Source organism: Heliangelus exortis, chromosome 5 (assembly GCF_036169615.1).
Source record: "Heliangelus exortis chromosome 5, bHelExo1.hap1, whole genome shotgun sequence".
Classification (NCBI taxonomy): Eukaryota; Metazoa; Chordata; class Aves; order Apodiformes; family Trochilidae; genus Heliangelus; species Heliangelus exortis.
Window position 1 is genome coordinate 2,627,548 of NC_092426.1, and position 21,715 is coordinate 2,649,262.

The window sequence follows — 21,715 nt, forward strand, 5'->3', positions numbered from 1 at the left end:
CAGGATGGGCCCTTCCATGCCCTGAGCCTTCACCCCAAGAGCCACTTGGCAGGGGGTGCTGGGTGCTCGTGAGTCTCTGTTGATCTCCTGGAACTCATCCTTCCTGAAACCCTCCATCTCCATCCCATGGCATGGGCCACTTCACATGCCAAGATCTTGGCAGGAAACCTCCAAACCAGACAGAAAAAAAGATAAATTAGGGAAAAAAAACACCCTCGGAATGATCTCCTTGACTGCATTTCCATCATTTTCCCATACCAGCTGCAACCCAAAGGAGGGGAAGATGTAATAAACCATTTAAAAAGCCATATTTCAAGTTTATAAACTATTTTCTGATGCTCTAGAACAGCCTGTGCTGGGCTGAGCCAGAGTTTTGGATGAAAAGTGAAGGGTTGTCCTTGCTTGGTCTGAACCGGTTCCTTGACTCATCCTCTTGGTTAATTCCTGGCACGGGTGCAGCTCAGTTCTGCTGGAAGGGAAAAAACTCACTCAGGGAAAGTTCAAACCCTTCCTGCTCCTTAAAAAAAAAGAAAAAAAAAAAAGAAAAAGGGGTGGGGAGGGAGGGAGGGAAGGAGGGAGGGAGCAGACAAAGGCTTCTTGTTTGGCAGGCGGGGGAGAGGAGCGAGGAAGAGGTGGGTGAGGAAGGGCTGAGAGGTGGTGGGACAGCCAGGAGAAGAAGAGGTGGATTTGGGAATCCTGCCCGTTGTGTGCTGCCCCAACCAGCCTGGGTGCATTTTTGCAATGCTTGAGCTGTGTCAGGAGGAGATATTCCCCATGCCAGAGGGGTGAGGGCCTCCATGGGGCAAGAGGAGACAAAGATGGGGTAGGATGGGAAGAGCAAGAGTTTGGGGGTTTTTTGGGGGGTTTTTTTGGGTGATGGGATGAGCCCATTGGGTGGTCCTGGAAGCTGGGAGAGGTTGGGGTATCCTAGAATCCCAAAACACCAGAATGATAAGGATTGGAAGGGAGCTCAGAGGGTTTCAGGAGGTGGAGGAGACACGTGGCTTGGCACCAGGCAGATCAGCATCCTCCTCCTCTTCCTCCTCCTCCTCACCTGTGCACCCATCATCAAAGGGTGGCAGCCAGGTAAGCACCTCCTGCTCTGCTGGCTGCCTCCTAGGGTGCAATTAGCAAGGCAAAACTGGTTTAATGAATGATGCCTTCAAGCTGGCCATCAATTGAGAGGCTGGTGGGTCTCCAGGGAGGAATTATTAGCTCTTCTGATGGAGCAAACACAGAACTTATTAGCCAAATGGGATTTAATAAGCAAATAAATAATCTGCAAATCAATTGCCCTGCTGACAGGTTCCTGCCTTTAACTGCTGGCCTGGAAGAGCTCAGGACACTGAGGTTGGGAAATTTCTGTGGCTTCAGATTCAAACCAGAGCTGCTGGATGAGGAGGGAATCTGCAGAAGCCACGGGAGGAAGGGCAACAGCTCTGCAGGAGCAGAGAGCATCACCCAGAGGGTTCATCCTCTGCTGGTGCCTCTCCTGCTCCTGGGTGAGGAGTTGTGAGCAGCCCCAGCTCTGTGTCCTCTGCTCCCATCCCATCCCCTTCAGCACTAAAGTGCCCATGGCAGGGGTGCAGCAAAGAGGGGGAAACCCTGGCTGGGGAGAGGGGCTGGGAGGAGGACCAAGGAGATCATGATAGGGCTGGAGCAGCTCTGCTCTGGAGCCAGGCTGAGAGAGTTGGGGGTGTTGAGGCTGGAGAAGAGAAGCTGCAATGGGGAGACCTTAGAGCACCTTCCAGTGCCTGAAGGGGCTCCAGGAAAGCTGGGGAGGGACTGGGGACAAGGGCAGGGAGGGATGGGATGAGGGGGAAGGGTTTCCAGATGGAAGAGAGATGAGATGTGAGGAAGAAATAGTTTGTTGTGAGGGTGCTGAGCCCCTGTGCCAGGTTTCCCAGAGAAGCTGTGGCTGCCCCATCCCTGGCAGTGTCTCAGCCCAGGTTGGATGGGGCTTGGAGCAACCTGGGCTGGTGGGAGGTGTCCCTGACCATGGCAGAGGGTTGGAACTGGATGGTTTTTAAGGTCCCTCCCAACTCAAACCAGTCTGGGCTATGTCATCCCTGGCTTGTGTGGTTTTGGTGAGCATTCCCTCTGGATTATCCAAACCATCAGGACATGGAGCCAATGCTTGGGGACGCTCGAGGAGCACAGATGCTTTTTTACTCAAAACCAGACAGGTTCCCAGCTGTGTCTCACAGCCCCGTGGCTTCCATTCAGGGCTGCAATTTCCTTGCCACTGCCTTTCTGCAGAGTCCCTTTGGGTGGCTGGAGGTGTCTGCTTGGGAGCTGAGCTGAATCACACCCTCCCAGGAGGTCCTCTCCTCACAGGCAGTCTAGACAGCTGGCTGGGCTGGAGACATCTCCTCTCCCAGCTACCTGCAGGAGTTCTGGGCTCTTCTCCACATCAAAGCTCCCCTGAGCTCCTAAACTGAGGTTATAATTAAGCCACCCCAGGGCAAGAGGGAGAGAGTTTCTCCCAGCACCAGCTGATCTCCTTCCGTGGCTCCATCACTTAGGGTGGTGTCCTCTGCCACCATCCCATACCCTGGAGGCTGCTGCAGGAGCTCCTGTCCCACAGTTTGCAGGGTTCCTGCCTGGCCCTGCTCTAAAAACCAAAGAGCTGATCCTTCTTTTGGAAAGAGGGCACTTCTTGGACTCGTTGAACCTGGGGAAGGGGACAGCTCTCAGGTGCTCCTGACACCTATTTTGGTGCCACCCATGGTGGGCACTGAGGTTAAATAAAGTCTGGTTAGGGGATGGAGCTGCTGTTCCCATGGCAACAGGCAGCAGCTTTGTGAGCTCAGCTAAAGTCAGAGGTGAGGCTATGGCCCTGGTGCAGGATCCTGGGACTGCTTGTTTGGCAGCTCTGGGGGAGGAATTTGGATGTTGAATTCACTGGAAATAAAGAACCATTTCCCAGCTCCTCCTGGGGAAGATGGGAGCTGCTGGCATTACAAGGACATCAGCCTGGAGTCAGTGGAGCTGAGCAGGGAGGAGCTCAGCACCTCCCAGGGCATCCAACACTTGGGTGTGATGGAAACTGCCAAATAAATTCATGAATTCTCTCCTGGCACACCTCCCTGTTAGGACATGGCCTCTCTCTGCATGCTCCAGGGATCCCAGCACACTTCCAGCCTTCCTACAACCTGGAAGAGTTCTCCTGCACCCTTTTGGATTCCTCCTTTATGGCTTTTCCATTTCAGGAAACTCCTGGGTTTGGGCATCTCTGCTGGTGTCTGGCAGCCAGGGTGTTTCTGGGCTGGGGATGTGCCATGCAAATTCCCTGCCTGCTTGGATACTGCTCCCCTGGAATAGCTTCCTGGAGGGATTAGGGGAAGGAAGAGAGAAGCTTCCAAAGGGCAAAGGGCTACCAAAGCTCTGCTGTTCTCCAGGTTCTCTGGATAAATGTCCAGGGGTTTCTTCCAGCCCGTGAAGAGCTGGTGTGGGATCCAGCTGCAAACTTCACCAGTACCAGACTGGGTTTCCTGGAGGAAAGGTGGTCTGAGTATCCATAAAATGAAGCTGAACTGGGAGGGTCCAAGGCCAAGAAGAGGAGGGTCCTTGCTGCTCTGCCCTGCCCCCAGCTCACCACTCACCCACACCCCAGGCCTGGTCCTGGATGTGAAAAATGCCCCTGATCTGGGTCTGATGTTGCTGATGTCCCCCCCAGCACCTCAGACTGGTCTGATGACCCCCCCTCTGGCCACCACCATGCCAGGGGATGCTTTGGAGGCCTCAGTTCCTCAGAGCAGGAGGGTGGAATATGCTGAAGGCTCTTCCATCCCACCTCATTCCACCTCCAAGTGTCCCAGGCCACCTGGGATATCCCATGGATCCACGTGGATCCGAGCAACCTGCAGCCACAAGGCCTGCAAAGATGGGGAGGGGAAGGAGAGGAAAGGCTGCTCGTTTAACCAAGGGAAAAGAGATTTTCCTAAATCAGGGAAAGAGTCAGACTGGAGTCCCTCTGCAGCTTGGTGGCACCTTCCTTCCCTCCCTGGCTGGCTGCTTTTCCCACTTTTGATCTTAAGAGACAAATGGAAGAACCCGACAGACAAATGACACCCTTCCTTCCCAGCCCTTCCCTGGGCACAGAACTGCTCCCCCCCAGCTCCTGCACCCCTGTCCTTGGGGAAAATGCCACAGCTGAAGGCCAAGACCAAGGCTGAGCAGTGATTTCTCCCCCCAGTCTTGGTGGGCTTTGGGTCTGCTGTTCCTCTGCAGAGCATCCTTGCAGGAGATACCCAAACCAAGCAAACTCCACTTTTCCACAATTCTCAGGCTTTTCCTGGAAGTGTTGACTCCAACCCAGGTCCTGCTTTCTATCTCCCACCATTCTCCTTGATAAAGAGCCATGTGAAATTTATCTGCCCAGCTTTCATTAAAATAAACCAATTAAGCCACGCTCAGGAGCCTCTGATCCGGGCAGGCTTGGTCAGCTGGCAGATCCTTGATTCCAAAGCCTCTTCTCTCCCTGCTCACCCTCACATCAAAGCAGCCCTGTCCTTGGAGCTCTTGGGCAAAGTATGTCAAGAGATTCAGGAAACAACTGGTTTAATGCTGAGGAAATTAGTAACCAAATGAGTTCTTAACCAAACGGCTCCTCTTCTTGATCTTGGGAAAAGTGGTGTTTAAATTCTCTATCTCCTGGTTTTCGAGTCAGGAAATGTGATTACACATCTGTCATTATTTTACTCTCCTGTGTTGATGGCTCATATTAAACAAACCACATTCCTGCATTGCTTAGTAATCTCTGCTGTTCCCTTTCCTCGCCGAGGAGACAAGTCCCAGCTTGACATCCATGTCCCTGTTGAGCAGAGCTCCAGTGCTCCCCAACCAGCAGAGCTGGGGAGACACCAGCTCCAGGGACCATTTGCACCACTGCTCTCTTTTCTCCACCTTGCTGCCCCTTTGCATCCCCGTTTTCTCCTGAAGATTTTTTGGGCAAAGAGGGGGAGGAGGAACGGAGCGAGCTCCCGCACCACACGGGCATCCATGAGTTTTCTCGGAAAGGAGCTCGAGCCTTCCTCTGTCTTCCAGGGAGCAGGTAAGAACATGTGCTTTGGGGTTGGCCACCAGTCAAAAAAGGGTAGGTCCCTCCAAGCAGAGCCCAATTCCCAGGGATCCTGGCGCCTCACCAGCCCAGGAGGACGTGGAGAGCCCCACGGTCCCCCCAGCTCCCGCGGGATGGGGAGGAACCTGCCCTGAATGTCCCAGCTCTGAGCTTTTCTCTTGGGGGCTTTTTCTTCCAGCTCTTCTGAGATACCCCTGAGCTCAACATGGAGCTGCTGGAGGAACCCGACTCGTAGATGTTCCCAGCACCAGGTAGGACAAGGAGCTCCTGGTTTTTTAATGGTGTTGGGCTATGGAAGGGAAGGGAAAAGTGGGGTGGATGGTGAGCTGGTGCTGGTGGGGCCATCCTAGCTGGTTCCCAGCTGAGCTCTGGGGCTGTGGCTTTGGCTGAGCACTGCTTGTCCTTGTGCTACTTGTGGCTAGCAAGAGGTTGCAAATATTTCCCAGCTGCTGGTAACCCAGCTGAGGACCTCAGGACAATCCTGGTGCTATAAAGTTTTGTCCTCTCCCAGTAAGGACACGGTTGGCAGCAGCAGCCGTGCTCCTCGGGGCTGTATTTTCCTTCATCATGGAATTTTGGCACGGGGAGTGCTCTGGGAATAGCCTGGCTCCCAGGGGATGCTTGTGGAGGATGGTTGCTGTGGAGGGAAAGCCAAGCTCTTGGAGTGACCCCCTTGGGATGGAGCCACTTGGTTTTCCCTCGGGATTGCGTGCGTGATCCCAGGCAGGGATCCCCAGCCCCAAAATTCTCCTGTTCTGGCAACTGCTGGAGAGGGAAAGGCTGGGGGGGTGATGGGCTCCCTGGCCACAAGCCCACCTCGTTTGTACCTGGGCTGATCTCCATGGGAGAAGAGAGGCTGGCACAGCATCACCCTGCTCCTGTCCAAGCTCCTTGGAGATGAATCCATTGGTGTTGAAAAGAAATCCTTTTGTTCTCCGCCATGTGAGATCCTGGAGTGGTTTTCTCCATCAGCCCCTACAGGAGAAGAAGGGAAGGTCCTGGCAAAGGGGGATGGAAGCAAAATGGTGGTGGGAGATGGAGGGCAAAGCCTGGGATGGCTCCTTGCCACGGGAGGTTGGATGGAGGTTCTGAGAGGACCTGCTGGAGGATTGGCAGCCCTGGACACCTCCAATCCCACCCCCGGTGCCCCAGAAGCTGGGGAGAAGGCAATTCCCTTTCCATGGGGCACAGAGGGTTTGTTCTTCCTCACCCACACACCTAAGGGTGCTCCTGGCAAGTGGGTGCTCAGCCTTAGGGTCAAGGTGGGTGCAAGAACAGATCCTGGGGGCTGTTTGCTGCTCCGAGCTCACCAATAACCTGAGAAAGGAGCTGGGGCTGCAGGCTGATGGGCCAGAAAGCTGTCTGTAACTTGGTTATTTTTATATTTTTATAGCATTTATATGTTATTTTTGTATATATGTATATATGGAGAAGGATTTTTGGATAAGGGCCTGGAGGGATGGGATGAGGGGGAAGGGTTTCCAGATTTAAGAAGGGAGATTTAAGATCGTGATTAGGAAGAAATAGTTTGTTGTGAGGGTGCTGAGCCCCTGTGCCAGGTTTCCCAGAGAAGCTGTGGCTGCCCCATCCCTGGCAGTGTCTCAGCCCAGGTTGGATGGGGCTTGGAGCAACCTGGGCTGGTGGGAGGTGTCCCTGACCATGGCAGGGGGTGGCACTGGATGGTTTTTAAGGTCCTTTCCAACCCAAACCAGTCTGGGCTATGGCATCCCTGTCTTGTGTGGTTTTGGTGAGCATTCCCTCTGGATTATCCAAATCATCAGGACATGGAGTTAAGGCTTGGGCTTCCTTCTGACCACAGTTATCAGCAGGTTGGGTGTCCTGCTGGACATTCCACTGTGGGTTTAACCCCTCTTTGAAAGCTTGGTGGCAATGGGGTGGCTTCTCCCATGGGAAGCTTGTTCCTCTGGGCAAGGGGCTTGTGTGGATGTGGCCCTGGGAGCAGGGCAAAGGATGGGGCAGGGGGGAGCATCAGTCCTCATGGTGCTGAGGGACCTGGTGGCCTTGGCAGTGCTGGGTTAACTGCTGATCCTCAGGGTCTTTTCCAACCCAAACTGTCCTGTGATTCAATAACCTTTGGTTACCCAGCTGTGGGATGCCCACAGCACAGACCTGACCCACCCACTAATTGTGGCTGCCCAGGAGCCCAACACCACATTGCACTGGATCCCAGGGTAGGATGAGATCTTCCTGGAGCTCTTGGACCATCTCAACACAACCTGCACGAGGGACCTGCTCCTTCTTCTGGATGTTTTCACCCAGTGCCCTATAGAGCCTCCTATAGAGCCTCCTATAGAGCTTCCTATAGAGCCTGGGTGAGGAGGCAGCACCATGGTGCTGAGGGCATTGGGTCACCTGCTTTCAGGATGGGATTTTAGGAACAATTCATGGCTCACTGTTGACTTTCACTTCCTTGCAAGTGAGGTGTGAGGCCAGCACCAGGTCCAGGAAACTCCTGCAGTGCTGGTGGCACCCAGAGCCAGGCAGCTTCAGTGGGCAGAGCAGAGGAACCCCTCTAGGAAAAGCTCTTTTGAAACAATTAAGAGCTTCTCCAGCTCGGTTCCTTCCATGCCCTCACAGAGGAAATGTCCTTAATTGGCAGTCTTAGTGAATAATTAATATTCTCAAATTTTTTGATAGCTTCTGTAAAGAGAGAAGGAGGGTCTGGAGCTGCTCCAGTCGGGTACAAAGTGCTCCCAGGTGACTCTGGGCACAGCTGGGGCTCTGCCCCATTAGCCCACAGACCCCCAAGCCCCATCTGCTCCTCCATGGGTGATAAAATCAGCTGAAAAACCAGGTGAGAACCATCAGGACAGAGCTGTTTCCCAAGAGGTTTTCCATCCCTGGCATCCCCTGGAGAGACAGGCAAGAGATGGATGCCCTGGCAGAGCATGGAACCCATGGCCCTAAATCCTTCCCTCCAGCATTAACCAACCCATAGAGAGGGGGTTGGGGCCGCCCCAACCTTAAAAATCAGGTTTATTTTCAGCTTTGCCTCTGCTTTGAATAACAGGAGGGTCTGCTGGTGGTTTAGACCTGAGTGGAGAGATTTTAATTACTACTTGTGCCCCGAGAAGGATGTAAATAGGGACTCGGGGAAGCAGCGAGGGTTATTAAAGGGAAAAGGCTGTAATTGCTCTGCCCCTCCCTCTCCATCAGATTTTCCTCTCTCTCTGGTTTGGAGAGGACTGGATGATCCAGTTGGGCTGTCTCTGACCAGGGCTTGGATGTTCATCCCCAGCAGCAAGGTTGTGTCCAGCACACATCAGAGTTTGGGCTCTCATCAGCCACGGGATGATGGAGGGAATGGCTTTGAGCCAGGCAGAAAAATCCCCAGGGTTTGGCATTGGTCACCTGGAGATGTTGGCAGTTTGAGGAGCAAAGTAAAGTTTTTGGGGGGGTTTTCCTCAGGGAGATTATTCTGCAGTTCAAGTGACCCCCAGGCTGGCTGGGAACATCCTCTCTTGGATGAAAACAGTCCCATTTTTTTTGTTTTGTTTTTTTGTTTTTGGTCTCCTATCTTTGATTTCACTTAATAATGGATGAATTATCAGAAATATGTGCTGGCAGGGAGCCTGGGTTTTGTCAGGAGGCGAGAGACTTCAGGAATGCATTGGTTGAAAATATTAAAAAAAAAAAAAAGGGAGTGAGAATAAATTAAAAAAAAAAAAATTAAAAATAAAAATATTTCAGTTTCTGCCAAAGCCTCCGGGGGTGGGGGAAAAAAAAGCCAACTCCAGTGCAGAACTTTTTTTTTGCTCTGTTTCTTCATGCCTGTGCAGAGGGTGGGACTCATCCCAGCCAGCACAAAGTCTGCTCAAGGGGTGCAGATGGGAGCTGAACCCCTCCTGGGGAGCTCCCCCTCCTCCAAACCCTTCAGCACAGCCCCTGTGGAAATAGGGGTGCAAGAGGTGATGCCCCCCCAAACCTCCAGCCCTGTTCTGGGCCAGGGCTGAACCCACCCCCCCTTCTCCTTGCAGCCAAACCCTGGGACCCTGCGCCCCGGGGGTGGGTGACAAAGGGGACATTGTCCCTGTGGCCAGAGCCTGTGGGGTGAAGCAATCCTGCCCCATCATCAGGGAGGAACGAGGTGCAGCTGAGGCCACGGGCAGAGGTGGGGAAGGCAGAACCAGCGTGCACCAACACGCCGGGGCAGAAAGGCACCGGGCGGTTCCGGTACCGCGGGGACCCGGCTGGGGAAGGGCAGGGGTCAGCACGTCCCTTAAAAGCAATCCCTTTGGTTTTCTTCTTGCTCTGGATGTGATTCCTGGCTTTTGGGTGGGTGTTCTGGGGGGGCTATGCTGGTGTCTTCTCCTGTGGCTGAGGTTTGGTTGTGTCCCTCCCAGCCTGAGGATTGGTAAGGGGGAAACTGGGAAAAGGGAAATGCATCCATATGGCCCATGGGAGACCCCCCTGCAGTGCTGGGTCCGGTTCTGGAGAAGGACCCCAAAACAAGAAGGATGTGGAGGTGTTGGGGTGAGTCCAGAGGAGGCCCTGGAGCTGCTGGGAGGGCTGGAGCAGCTCTGCTCTGGAGCCAGGCTGAGAGAGTTGGGGGTGTTGAGGCTGGAGAAGAGAAGCTGCAATGGGGAGACCTTAGAGCACCTTCCAGTGCCTGAAGGGGCTCCAGGAAAGCTGGGGAGGGACTGGGGACAAGGGCAGGGAGGGATGGGATCAGGGGGAAGGGTTTCCAGATGGAAGAGAGATGAGAGGTGAGGAAGAAATAGTTTGTTGTGAGGGTGCTGAGCCCCTGTGCCAGGTTTCCCAGAGAAGCTGTGGCTGCCCCATCCCTGGCAGTGTCTCAGCCCAGGTTGGATGGGGCTTGGAGCAACCTGGGCTGGTGGGAGGTGTCCCTGACCATGGCAGGGGGTGGCAATGGAGGAGCTTTAAGGTCCCTTCCCACCCAAACCAGTCTGGGCTTCTATGACTCTGTGTGAGCTCCTTGCTCCTGCTGATGAATCTGCCTCTGTTTTCCCCAGGAAAATTGCCTCCTGTAGGGAAAGCACATGATGTGTGAGTCCCCTCGGGGATGCTGGGGCCCAGCAGCTCTGGGTTGGGTGCCCAGAGCCCAGCTGCATGGTTGGGGCAGTTTATGCTCCAGTGCCAGATTTCCACCCACTCTTTGCATCCTGAGTCACCGTGAGTCACCCCTCTGGAGCGCTCTCCCGCTGCCCCCGAGCCAACCCAGCACATTTAGCACTTAATTAGTTTTTATTTCCTCCTCCTCACTCGCCTTCCCTCTGCACGGAGCCTTCTCCTCTGTCTCAAACCAAACTCCTGTCCTCCGGGGACCTCCAGCATCACCCCCAGGCTTGGCTTCTTGCAGACAGACCCCAGGACACGAGCTCCTGGTCCCCTGTCCCTGCTGTGGGTGGCAGGAGGGACCCAGCAGGAGATCCCAGGGGCTCTTTCAGCCTTTTCATGCCTCACACCCACTTAAAGCCCTTCAAGGAACTCTAAAATTGTCAGATCTGGATTTATTTTTCTGACCATGGTTTTCTGGTCCATCTTAGAATGTTCATTTTCCAGCAGAAGGGGATTGGCCAAGGTGTTGGTGTCCCCTGTGACACAGGGAGGGTGCAGACTGGGATTTTATCCCCCCAACAAGTTATTCCCAGTGACAGGCACATGGTCAGGATTGCAGGGAAGAGGAGGAATGCCCCATGGCTTTGCAGACAGATTGTGCCCAGGGCTGCCTGTGCTCTGGTCCCATGTTCTCTGCTGGTTTTGGGAGGTTTTATCCTTGGGGAAGGGGCTAAGCAGGGCTGTGACCCCTGTGCTGGGCTCCAGAGCAGGGGAGTGATGGGATGGAGATGGGATGGAGATGGGATAGGGTGAGGATGGGGATGGAAGTGGGATGGGGATGAGAATGGGGATGGAGGCGGCAAGGAGATGGGATAGGATTGGGATGGGGATAGAACTGGGATGGGGATGAGAATGGAGATGGAGATGGGATGAGGATGGGGATAGGATGGGGATGGGAATAGGATGGAGATGCAGAAGGAGCTGGAGATTGGAATGGGAATGGAGATGTGGATCATAGAATTATAGAATATCAGGGGGTTAAAGGGAGCTCTGGAGCTGCTCCAGTCCAAGCCCTGTCCCAGCAGGATCCCTCAGGGCAGGACACACAGAACACATCCAGGGACAGAGATGGGGAAGGAGATGCAGCTGGAGATGAGGATGGAGGTGGGGATATGGATGGAAACAAGGATGGGGATGAAGATGGGGGTAGGGATGAGAATGGGAATGGGGATGTGGGTGGGTTAGGGTGGGGATGGGAATAGGGATGAAGGGAGGAATGTCGATGGGGATGAAGATGGGGATGGGGAAAGGGAAGAAAGGGCCAGCACCTTCCTGCCCCTGGCACAGGCTCCCTGCCTGCTCAGCCAGCTCAGCAATGAGCAGGTTCCCTGCTCCTCACCTTCCCCACCCAGGCAGGGAGGGTTTCACCAGCACAGAGGCTTTGCCACTGAGGCATCAGAAAGCAGTTGGGCAGAGGAAGGTAATTTTTATCCCTATGAACTCGGCGATGTCATTTCACTTGGAAAACGCCTGAATTTCCCTGCTGCTTCTCCCCACCCTTTGCTCTTCCTCATCTTGTTTCCCACTCCAAGAGGGAAGGAGAAAGCAGCAGGAGTTGGGCAGTGTTAATGGTGCAGGTTACATCTAATCAGCTCCATCTCTATCTCATCTCTGCTGGAAAAGAATCTGTTTCTTTGGCTTTGCTGATTAAAGTTTAATTACCCTGGATGCAAATGATTTCTCAAAGGAACACAGTTGTGTTTTGTTGTTGTGGTTTTTTGTTTAATTTCTTTTTTTCTTTTATTATTAGAAGAAGTTCATGTGTAGCCTGGGAAGCAAAGTGTTGATGGAGATGTCCTTCTGAGGAGGCTCTGCTCAGTGTGAAACAAAGCTCTTGAGCAGAAGCAGGGGAAAAAAAAGTCCCTTTGCTTTCTTTTCATTTTGTCCAAACAGCTTCCCCCTCCTCTGAAAGATCTCCATGAGCACAGCATCACCCAGCCAATTTCACAAGCAACTTGCATTGCCCTCCTCTCCAGGTTTGCAAATCTACAACTGGGAATTGCCCAGAGAGGGGGGAAAAAATGGGCTTTTTGCTGCTTTTCCATCTTCTTTGTTTAAGTCCATCTGCTGGGATGGCACCAACCAGTCCCAGAAGCAGGGAGACAGAAGTGCAGGTGCTCACCCTGTACATGACATATCCTCCCCCCCTTTTTTTTTTTTGGGTGGTGATGGTTTAATTTCTTGCTTATCTTTCCTAAAGATGCCTCTTTAAGCCCTGGGCAACCAGCAGGGACTGATAGGAACTCTCTGCTGCCCCAAAACTCGAGGTGATGGCAAAATGGGAGCTCAAATTCAAGTCCAAGAAAAGAACTCCTGCTATGGATGGGAACCTCAGCTTCACATCCCAAGGGATTTGGAGCAGTGAAATGGCTGAACATTGCTGAGCAGGGCTTGTTCCCACCATGGCTTTTAATTACTGCAAGCTCAGGGGACCCCAGTGCCATCCCCAGCCAGGGAATGTGGATCATGGAGGTGGAGATGGAGGTGGAGATGGAGATGGAGATGGATATGACAGGGTGAGAGAGATGGGGAAGAGAATGGGAAGACCTTAGAGCACCTTCCAGTGCCTGAAGGGGCTCCAGGAAAGCTGGGGAGGGACTGGGGACAAGGGCAGGGAGGGATGGGATCAGGGGGAAGGGTTTCCAGATGGAAGAGAGATGAGATGTGAGGAAGAAATAGTTTGTTGTGAGGGTGCTGAGCCCCTGTGCCAGGTTTCCCAGAGAAGCTGTGGCTGCCCCATCCCTGGCAGTGTCTCAGCCCAGGTTGGATGGGGCTTGGAGCAACCTGGGCTGGTGGGAGGTGTCCCTGACCATGGCAGGGGGTGGCAATGGAGGAGCTTTAAGGTCCCTCCCAACCCAAACCAGTTTGGGGTTCTGTGACTCTGTGTGAGCTCCTTACTCCTGCTGATGAAGCTGCCTCTCTTTTCCCCAAAAAGAGTGCCTCCTGTAGGGAAAACACACAAAGTGGGTCCCCTCAGGGCTGCTGGGTCTCCCTTTGGTCTCTCCCAACCCAAACCAGTCTGGGATTCCATGACAGGTCTCACCCCCAGCACTGCTGCTCCCCTCAGGCATGGCACCCATCAGGCAGGGTGGGCCGGGCTGCCTGCCCTGAGGAACCAGACACTCCCAACAGCAGATAAAAGGGATGCTGCTGGCTGCCTGCTCCTGGAAAGTCCCAATCTGCTCCTTGCCTCCCAGTCTTTTCATCCTGAGCTGTTTGCAGCCATCTTCTCCCCCACTACCACAAGCACAGCCCAGCTGGCTGAGTGCTGGCTGGGAGGTCTCTGCCATCACCCTGAGCTGCTGCTCCTCTTGGGATTTGAAGAGATTTTTAATGCTTTTCCAACCCTCCTGTGCCACTCAAAGCCTTGCCCAGAGTGCCAAGTCCAGCCCAGCCCATCTCAGCTGCCTCCGTGGGCAGATGGACACAGCCTGGAGGCTTCCATCAGCCCAGGGCTCCCAGCCAGCACCCCGGGCAGGGTGATCCAGGAAGGGTGATTTGCTTCTGCATCCCTAAACATCCCCCCTCCCCTTTTTCCAGCCTGTAGCACAAAACTGGAGGACAGGATCGTGGAATCCTTTGGGTTGGAAAAGGGCTTTAAGAGGACTGATTGAGTCCAACCATAACCCAGCAGTGCCCAGGCCACCCCTGCCCCATGTCCCTCATCCCCACATCTCCAGGGCTCTGAAACCCCTCCAGGGATGATGGGGACTCCAGCCCTGCCCTGGGCAGCCTGGAGGAAATTGTTTCCCAGCTCCAACCCAAACCTCCCCTGGAGTTTCCATTCCTGGACTGGAATAATGGAATTATTTTGGGCGGAAAAAACCTTTTAAGATCATCAGGTCCAACTGCTCACCCAGCACTGCCAAGGCCACCACAAAGGGAATGGGGAAAGGGATTGGGATGGGGATGGGGATGGGGATGGGGAAAGGGATGGGGATGGGGATGTCCAGGCCCTGACAACCCTTTCCAGGGAGAAATTCTTCCCCAGCTCCAACCTAAACCTCCCCTGGCACAACTTGAGGCTCTTTCCTCTTCTCCCATCCCTTGTTCCTTGGGAGCAGAGCCCGACCCCCCCTGGCTCCAACCTCCTCTCAGGGGCTTGCAGAGAGCCAGAAGGTCTCCCCTCAGCCTCCTCTGCTCCAGGATCAACACCCCCAGCTCCCTCAGCTGCTCCTCACCAGATTTCTGCTGTCGCACACACAACCTGAGCCCCAAACCCCACTAAATTTAGAAGCCAACGCAAAGGCACTATAAAAAAACCAAACCAAAAAAAAAACCCCAAACCAAACCATCCGCAGAACATTTATAACCCATTTGCATAATGCAAAGATCTGATTAATTGCCAATTAGTTGTCAAACAGGACTAATGGCACCCAGCACGGAGAGAGCAAATGCAGGCAGAGCTCTGCAAGTGGAAAAACACCCTGTGCTGTGTAATTAAATGTTTTCTCCAAGCTCACCCCACCCTGCCTGGCCTGGGCACTGCTGCAGGAACCTTCCCACGGCTCCAGGATGGGGATGGGAGCACCAGGCAGATGTTACTGGTCCCAGTGTCTCCGGCATGCTGGTGGGTGACTGCATCCCTCCAGGAGGTGCTGGTGGGGTTGAGGAGGAGCAGCCCAAGGTGTCGGGATGGGAGGGGAGCTCGGAGCTGTGGAGGGGGGTTTGGTGCCTGGTGGCCAGGGCAGGAGGTGTTGGTTTGGGCTGGGTGTGAAGCTGGCTGGGAAGGAGGGCAAGCCTGGTGTTTTTTGTCATGCAAGGGCTTAAGATCCAGCCCTGTCATAAACACCAGGAGAGGAATGTGGTAAAGCATCCCATCCTGCTCCACAGGTAGGCTGCTTTGCTGAGCTGGGTGGTGGGGCAATGGAAAAAGCCTTCTCCACCTCTGCAAAGTGACCTGATTCCATGTGAAAAAAAAAAAATGAGGGTTTATACTTAAAAGAAAAAAAAAATTATATATATATATTGTAAGCATTACTGTCTCTGCTTTGTTTAACCTGATCTCTTGCAAGGATGTGGGGTTCCCCCCCCCCAAGGAGCATCCCATACCCTGGGGAGCTCAGGTGGGCTCAGCCAAGGGATTTATCACTTCTTGGTCATGCTGTAAAAAGGGGAATGTCCCCACCATGGGTGACAGAGGGACTGCCCTGCCCCAGGCTGGCATCTCTCTGGTCACTGAGCAGAGCAGCTCTGGCAGCCCCAGGGGTGCTGGAGGGGTTGGGGCCATGGCCATAGGAATGGTAGGAGAGGGGCCAGTCAGGGGGAGATGGGGCTGGGGGCTCAGTGCTGGGGCAGCTGTGTTTGGGGACACCACAGAGACATCATAGGATGGGTTTGGTTGGAAAAGAGCTTTAAGATCATCAGGTCCAACCATTAACCTAACCCTGAGGAGTCCACCCCTGCCCCATGTCCCTCATCCCCACATCTCCAGGGCTCTGAAACCCCTCCAGGGATGATGGGGACTCCAGCCCTGCCCTGGGCAGCCTGGAAGAAATTGTTCCCCAGCTCCAACCCAAACCTCCCTTGGAGTTTCCATTCCTGGACTGCAATAATGGAGTTGCTTTAGTTGGAAAAAAACCTTTTAAGATCACCAGGGCCAACCCTTAACCCAGCAGTGCCAAGGCCACCACTAAGGGGATGGGGAAAGGGATGGGGAGGAGACAGGGATGGGGATGGGGATGGGGAAAGGGTTGGGGATGGGGATGTCCAGGCCCTGACAACCCTTTTCAGGGAGAAATTCTTCCCCAGCTCCAACCTAAACCTCCCCTGGCACAACTTGAGGCTCTTTCCTCTTCTCCCATCCCTTGTTCCTTGGGAGCAGAGCCCGACCCCCCCTGGCTCCAACCTCCTCTCAGGGGCTTGCAGAGAGCCAGAAGGTCTCCCCTCAGCCTCCTCTGCTCCAGGATCAGCACCCCCAGCTCCCTCAGCTGCTCCTGGGCAGACTTCTGCTCCAGACCCTTCCCCAGCTCCATTCCCTTCTCTGGACACACTCCAGCCCCTCAATCTCCTTCTTGTCCTCAGGGGCCCAGAACTGAACACAATTTTCATCTCCCACCTGTAAAACACCCAAACCAATGATCCCCACCAGAGTCAGGGCTGTGGCTGCACAGAGGATGCTGTGAAAAGGTGCAAAGTGGGTTCCTTGTGCTGGAGATGAGCTTGGCAGGGGGAGATAACACCAAAGAACCCCAGACAGGTGCCCAGCAGTTTTTAGGAGCCTTCTCATCTCCAAAATTTCAGAGCTTCAGGAGGAGAGGTGCTGGGGACATATCCCATGTCCCAGCCTGGTCCCCAGGATGCCACTGGCAGGCAGCCCAGCCCCAGGGTCAAGAAGCTCTTGGGGAGCAAACAGAAGCTTTTCCACAGCTGAGAGTGTGAAGGGCAGGGAGGAAATCACCTTCATCCTTGTTTTCTGTTAAGACTTGGAAAAAATACCTCCATATTCCAGCATGGTTTTCCCTGCCAGCCTCTAGAGCCCAGCCCTGGGTGCTCCCCACGGGGGTCCCTGGCCCCAGGGATGTTGTGATGATCTAATATGAATGCCAAAAAAAAAAAAAAAAAGTCAAAAAGAGCAGAAAGGCACTAATCCCAAATACAGAAAGTGCTGACCAAGCAATCTGAGGCAGCAGGGCTGCTGGAAGCAGGGTTTCAGGGAGGGGACAGGGAGGTTTCCCACTCTTTTCCCAGGATACCCACAGCATCCTTCACCCCTCTGCTTTGTTCAAGTAAAGCCTTGGGCAAAGAAACCTTGGCACAAGGCAGGATTGTGCAAACATGAACAAGAAGCACCTGGGGTTTCTCCCCGTCACCAACTTCCTGGCACTTTATTTTTAGCCTTTTTCTTTAAAAAAAACCCAAAAAAAATTGGTTGGAAAAAAAGGCCCTGGGGCCTGGAGGCTTTGTGCATGCTGGAGGCCATTATCATCCCCATCCCTACCTCATCCTTATCCCATCCTCATCCCTGCTCCACTCTTATCCCCATCCTAGCAGGATGAAGGGCAGGGTGCAGCATCTCCAGACCTTTCCTTGATGGGTGTCATTGTACTGAAAACCTCTGTTTCCCAGGGGTTTATGTCTGGATCATAAAAATTCAGAGGATGGGGGAAGAAAAAAAAAAAAAACCCAACATATAAAAGAGGTGGGAGCCACAGCTGCTTTTGCTTTCTTGTGCTCACAGAGCTCCTGAACAACTTGGGTTTGCAAAGTGCCCAGGCCAGCAGCTGCCAGGGGGGTTCTGGTGGGAAACAACCCCAAAACCTCCTGATTTAGGGTTTTTTTTTTTTTTAGGGTGTCACGGAAACTTGAGTGTGCATGAGAGCAGATGGAGTTTTGGGGTTTGGGGTTTGCACTGGTGATGTTCTGCCCAAGGGCAGCCCTGGCTGCAAATCCCATCTCCTGCAGCACCCACCCTTGGGCTGGGGACACCAAAAAAGGGGCTGGGAGGGTGTAAGGGGTGTTTTGGGGTGGGCCAGGTGCCCAAAAAAAAGGTGTGCACATGAGGACGTGATGGTGTTGGGTTCCTGGTTGGACTTGAGGAGCTGAGAAATCTTTTGAAACCTTTTTTATCCTGTGCTTCCATGGATTCCCCACTGGCCATCCTGGTTTCTCCCAGCCCATAGGTTGGAAGGGGGTTGGATTGGGGTCAGAAAATGGAGGAAAATCCCTCCTGGAGTTGTAAGACCTTGGGTTGGGGTCAGGGCTGGGGCTGCTCCTCCATCTGTGGAGTGCTGGGGCACCCATAGCACCAAGCAATGGGTGGCCTGGGCTTTGCCATCACCCTGGGGCCTCTTATCCCTGTCAGCTGATGCTGAAGGAAAACATCTGGGATGGAAAATATCTGGGATGGAAAACACCTGGTTGTCCCCAAGCAGGCTGATGATCCCTGGCACATCCCTGGGATGGCCACAGTGTCCCTCTGATCCATCCCCACACATCCCAGGTGGGAGCTGATGTCATTTTGGGTCCTGAGTCACCATCCCAACATGTCCTTTCCTTTCTCTGATTAATAGGGAATTGCTGGCAGGGATGGGGAAGGGGGTGGTGGAACCCACAGCAGCTGCTGCTTCCCAGGGAAATGGCACCTTTGGGAGAGGTTTCCACACAAAATCCTCCTGAAAATCCAAACACAACCCAATCTTTCTCTGCTGGGGGTGCTGCTAGGAAGGGAGGGGGGGTGGGCAGTGGGTGCTCCCATCTCAGGACCCCTAATCCTTAGGGAATGGGGTGGCAGCACCATGTCCAGACATCCAGCAGCTGGGAACTGGGAGAGTCCTTGTGTCCCCAGCCCAACCTTGCACCCCAAAGCTGTGCTGGATGGGGGTGCTGAGTGACAGGAGCCCATGGGCTGAGTGACAGGATCTGGACATGTTGGAAAGGGAAAAAAAAAAAAAAAGGAGAAGTGTGGGCAGAGGAGATGGGAGCTGCAGGTGTGAGGAGGAGCTGAGATTCATGGAGCCACAGAATGGTTGGGGTTGGGAAAGCCCTTTCAGAGCATCCCATCCAACCATAACCCAGCAGTGCCAAGGCCACCCCTGCCCCATGTCCCTCATCCCCACATCTCCAGGGCTCTGAAACCCCTCCAGGGATGATGGGGACTCCAGCCCTGCCCTGGGCAGCCTGGAGGAAATTGTTCCCCAGCTCCAACCCAAACCTCCCTTGGAGTTTCCATTCCTGGACTGGAATAATGGAGTTGCTTTGGTTGGAAAAAAACCTTTTAAGATCATCAGGGCCAACTGTTCACCCAGCACTGCCAAGGCCACCACTAAGGGGATGGGGAAAGGGATGGAGATGAGACAGAGATGGGATGGGGATGGGGATGTCCAGGCCCTGACAACCCTTTCCAGGGAGAAATTCTTCCCCAGCTCCAACCTAAACCTCCCCTGGCACAACTTGAGGCTCTTTCCTCTTCTCCCATCCCTTGTTCCTTGGGAGCAGAGCCCGACCCCCCTGGCTCCAACCTCCTCTCAGGGGCTTGCAGAGAGCCAGAAGGTCTCCCCTCAGCCTCCTCTGCTCCAGGATCAACACCCCCAGCTCCCTCAGCTGCTCCTGGGCAGACTTCTGCTCCAGACCCTTGTAAATCCCAGTTTTTCCCTATTCACAATCATTCCCTGCCAAAGAAATGACCCAAACTCCCCCCTTTGGCACAAGCTGCAATAACCCTCCTGCAATAACACATTTACTCACTCGTTGTATCTTTCCAAGGCCACTCTCAAGCCTCCCCCCTGTATGAATTCCCAGCTAAAGAAGTGAATAAATAGAGAAACCCAGAATTTTCTGGAGCTGCAGGGGGAGGTTGCAATCAGTGAGGGGTTCCAAGCTTTCTCCTGAGGGGTGGGAGGGGGTCAGAGGTGGGGTCAGGGCCCTGGGGGTGTCACCTCTCCAGGTGATGTCCTGGGTGCCAACAGCTCAGCCAAAGCCCTCCAAGTGGTGTCTGAGCTGGGTCACAGAACTGGGTCAGCACCAGGTCCCATGGATGGAATTTTTTAGCCCTGGGGGATGCCTGAGGGAGAGGGAAAGGAGGGGGAATGGGGGGGGGGGGGGGGTAGAAAAGAGGGGGGAGAAATAAGGGGTGTCCAGAGCAAAGGGGCTGTGGGGACCCCAATGTGCCTGGGGAGCTGGGCTGCAGCTGTCTGGGTGCCATTAATTAAATACAAAGGGATTAATGAGCTATTTATGGGAGTCCATTAGAGAAATATTAGCCAAGCTATGGATCCTCATGGAGGCCAGCTGAGTCTGGAGCTGAAAAATCAATTTACATTTGGTCGGGCATTCACAGGGTGCTTCCAAAAAGCTGAGTGGTTGCACAAACCCTGTGCTGGCCACTGTGTCACTCACCCCTGGGGGAGCCATTCCCAGCCCTCTCTCCAAAGGGGATTTACATCCCTTCTCCATGCTGCAGAGCCCTGGCAAATCCTGGTTTTACCACCCCTATGTGGGATCCCAGACTGGTTTGGGTTGGGAGGGACCTTAAAGCTCCTCCATTGTCACCCCCTGCCATGGTCAGGGACACCTCCCACCAGCCCAGGTTGCTCCAAGCCCCATCCAACCTGGGCTGAGACACTGCCAGGGATGGGGCAGCCACAGCTTCTCTGGGAAACCTGGCACAGGGGCTCAGCACCCTCACAACAAACTATTTCTTCCTCACCTCTCATCTCTCTTCCATCTGGAAACCCTTCCCCCTGATCCCATCCCTCCCTGCCCTTGTCCCCAGTCCCTCCCCAGCTTTCCTGGAGCCCAGGGTGCTCAGGATGGGCCCATCCTGGTGGGCTGGGAGGGGGCTCTGTTTTCCCCCTTGCTGGTACCCAGCAGCATCCTGCAGGCTCCCAACCCCTCTCCCCCTCCCTCTCATCCCTCCCCAGAGCTGACCTTGGCAGCAGCACAAAGAGCACTGCAGAGCACCAGTAAATCATTGATGGGTGGGTGATGGATCCATGGGGCCAGGGCCAAGCTCCTGCCTGCTCGGGGCACCCAGGGTGCTTTGTCCCTGAGGGTGGGGACAATACTCACACAGCACATGGGTGGCCTGGGTTGGTTTTTCCCTGCAGGGTGCTGGGGAGGGAGGTGATGCTGAGCTCCCACTGCAGTGGGAGGGTTTTATCTCCACCTGCCTTGGTGTTTGGGACGATCCCAAAAAGCTCTGCTGGCTCCTGCCAAGTGGGGATGAAAAGCTGAGGCTTGGGGGAGAAGCCAGGGGTGGGATACACATCCCATGTTCCCCCCCCCTCTGCTGCAGGACTCCCATGGGTGCCCCTGATTTGGCCACCGTAGGGTGATTTATGATTATTTCTCATTCACATTTCTCTTCCTTCAACCCCGTGCCCTGGGGGTGGGGATTCTCTGGTGTCTTGTAGCACTGGGGCTGCTGGTGACCCCCACCCCAACCTGGTCCCTGAGGGTTAGGGGGGGAAGGGGAGTGCCTGGCTAGGCTTTTTCTCCTGTTTGGAGGGATGGGAGCAGCCCTGAGATGTTTGTCCCTCTGCTGGGTGGCTCTGAAGCCCTCGAGGAGGCACAAGGATGGGCTTAAAATATTCCTCCCATTTCTGTGATCTTTCCTTCCCATCTGTGTCTCCCCCAGCCCCCAAAGATCCTCCCTGGCCACTTTCCTGCTTTATAACACATTTCCAGAAGCTTTTCAGCAGCTTGGGAAGGCTGAGAGCAAACCCTGGGATAAACCCCCAGATCCAGATCCCCCCAAAACCCCTTTAGTTCCCCTGAAAAAGGAACAGATGGGGGGGAGGCCATGGGACAAGGGGGCTTTTTAAACCATGGAGAGGTGCTGGGTGCAGCTGTTTCCCTGGCCAGGGGGCTGGGGGGTCCCTGCCCACCTCCCTCCCTGGTTTATCAATAATTTGGTAATAAAATCTAGCTCAGGGTCCTGGGTGGGGTGAAAGGAAGGGGTGCAGAGCTGGGGTGGGAATGATGATGATTCCACCTTTGCATCCCAAGGAATTCCACAAGCTCTGATCTGCTGCCACTCAATGTTAAAGCTGATCCTGGGTGACAGGCAGCTGTAAATACTGCAAAAAATCC

At 54.2% G+C, this 21,715-nt stretch overlaps 1 protein-coding gene and 1 long non-coding RNA gene across 3 annotated transcripts in view; one reads left to right on the top strand and one right to left on the bottom strand.

Annotated features, from left to right (window-relative positions):
• Window positions 1–296: 296 nt before the first annotated feature.
• On the bottom strand, window positions 297–6,048 carry LOC139796788 (uncharacterized). The gene is made up of 2 exons (XR_011726147.1): window positions 5,911–6,048; window positions 297–466 (listed from the first exon to the last, which is right to left on the bottom strand). It is a non-coding gene; the product is annotated as an uncharacterized lncRNA (long non-coding RNA).
• FRMD6 (FERM domain containing 6) overlaps window positions 4,801–21,715 on the top strand; it is a 46,898-nt gene continuing 29,983 nt past the window's right edge. Inside the window, exons 1-2 of one of the 2 annotated variants that reach the window (XM_071745167.1) lie at window positions 4,801–5,056; window positions 5,262–5,334. The gene's annotated coding sequence lies outside the window, so the exon portion shown is untranslated. Of the gene's footprint in view, window positions 5,057–5,135; window positions 5,335–21,715 lie in introns of those variants that run through there. The other variant, XM_071745166.1, reaches the window with a different exon arrangement.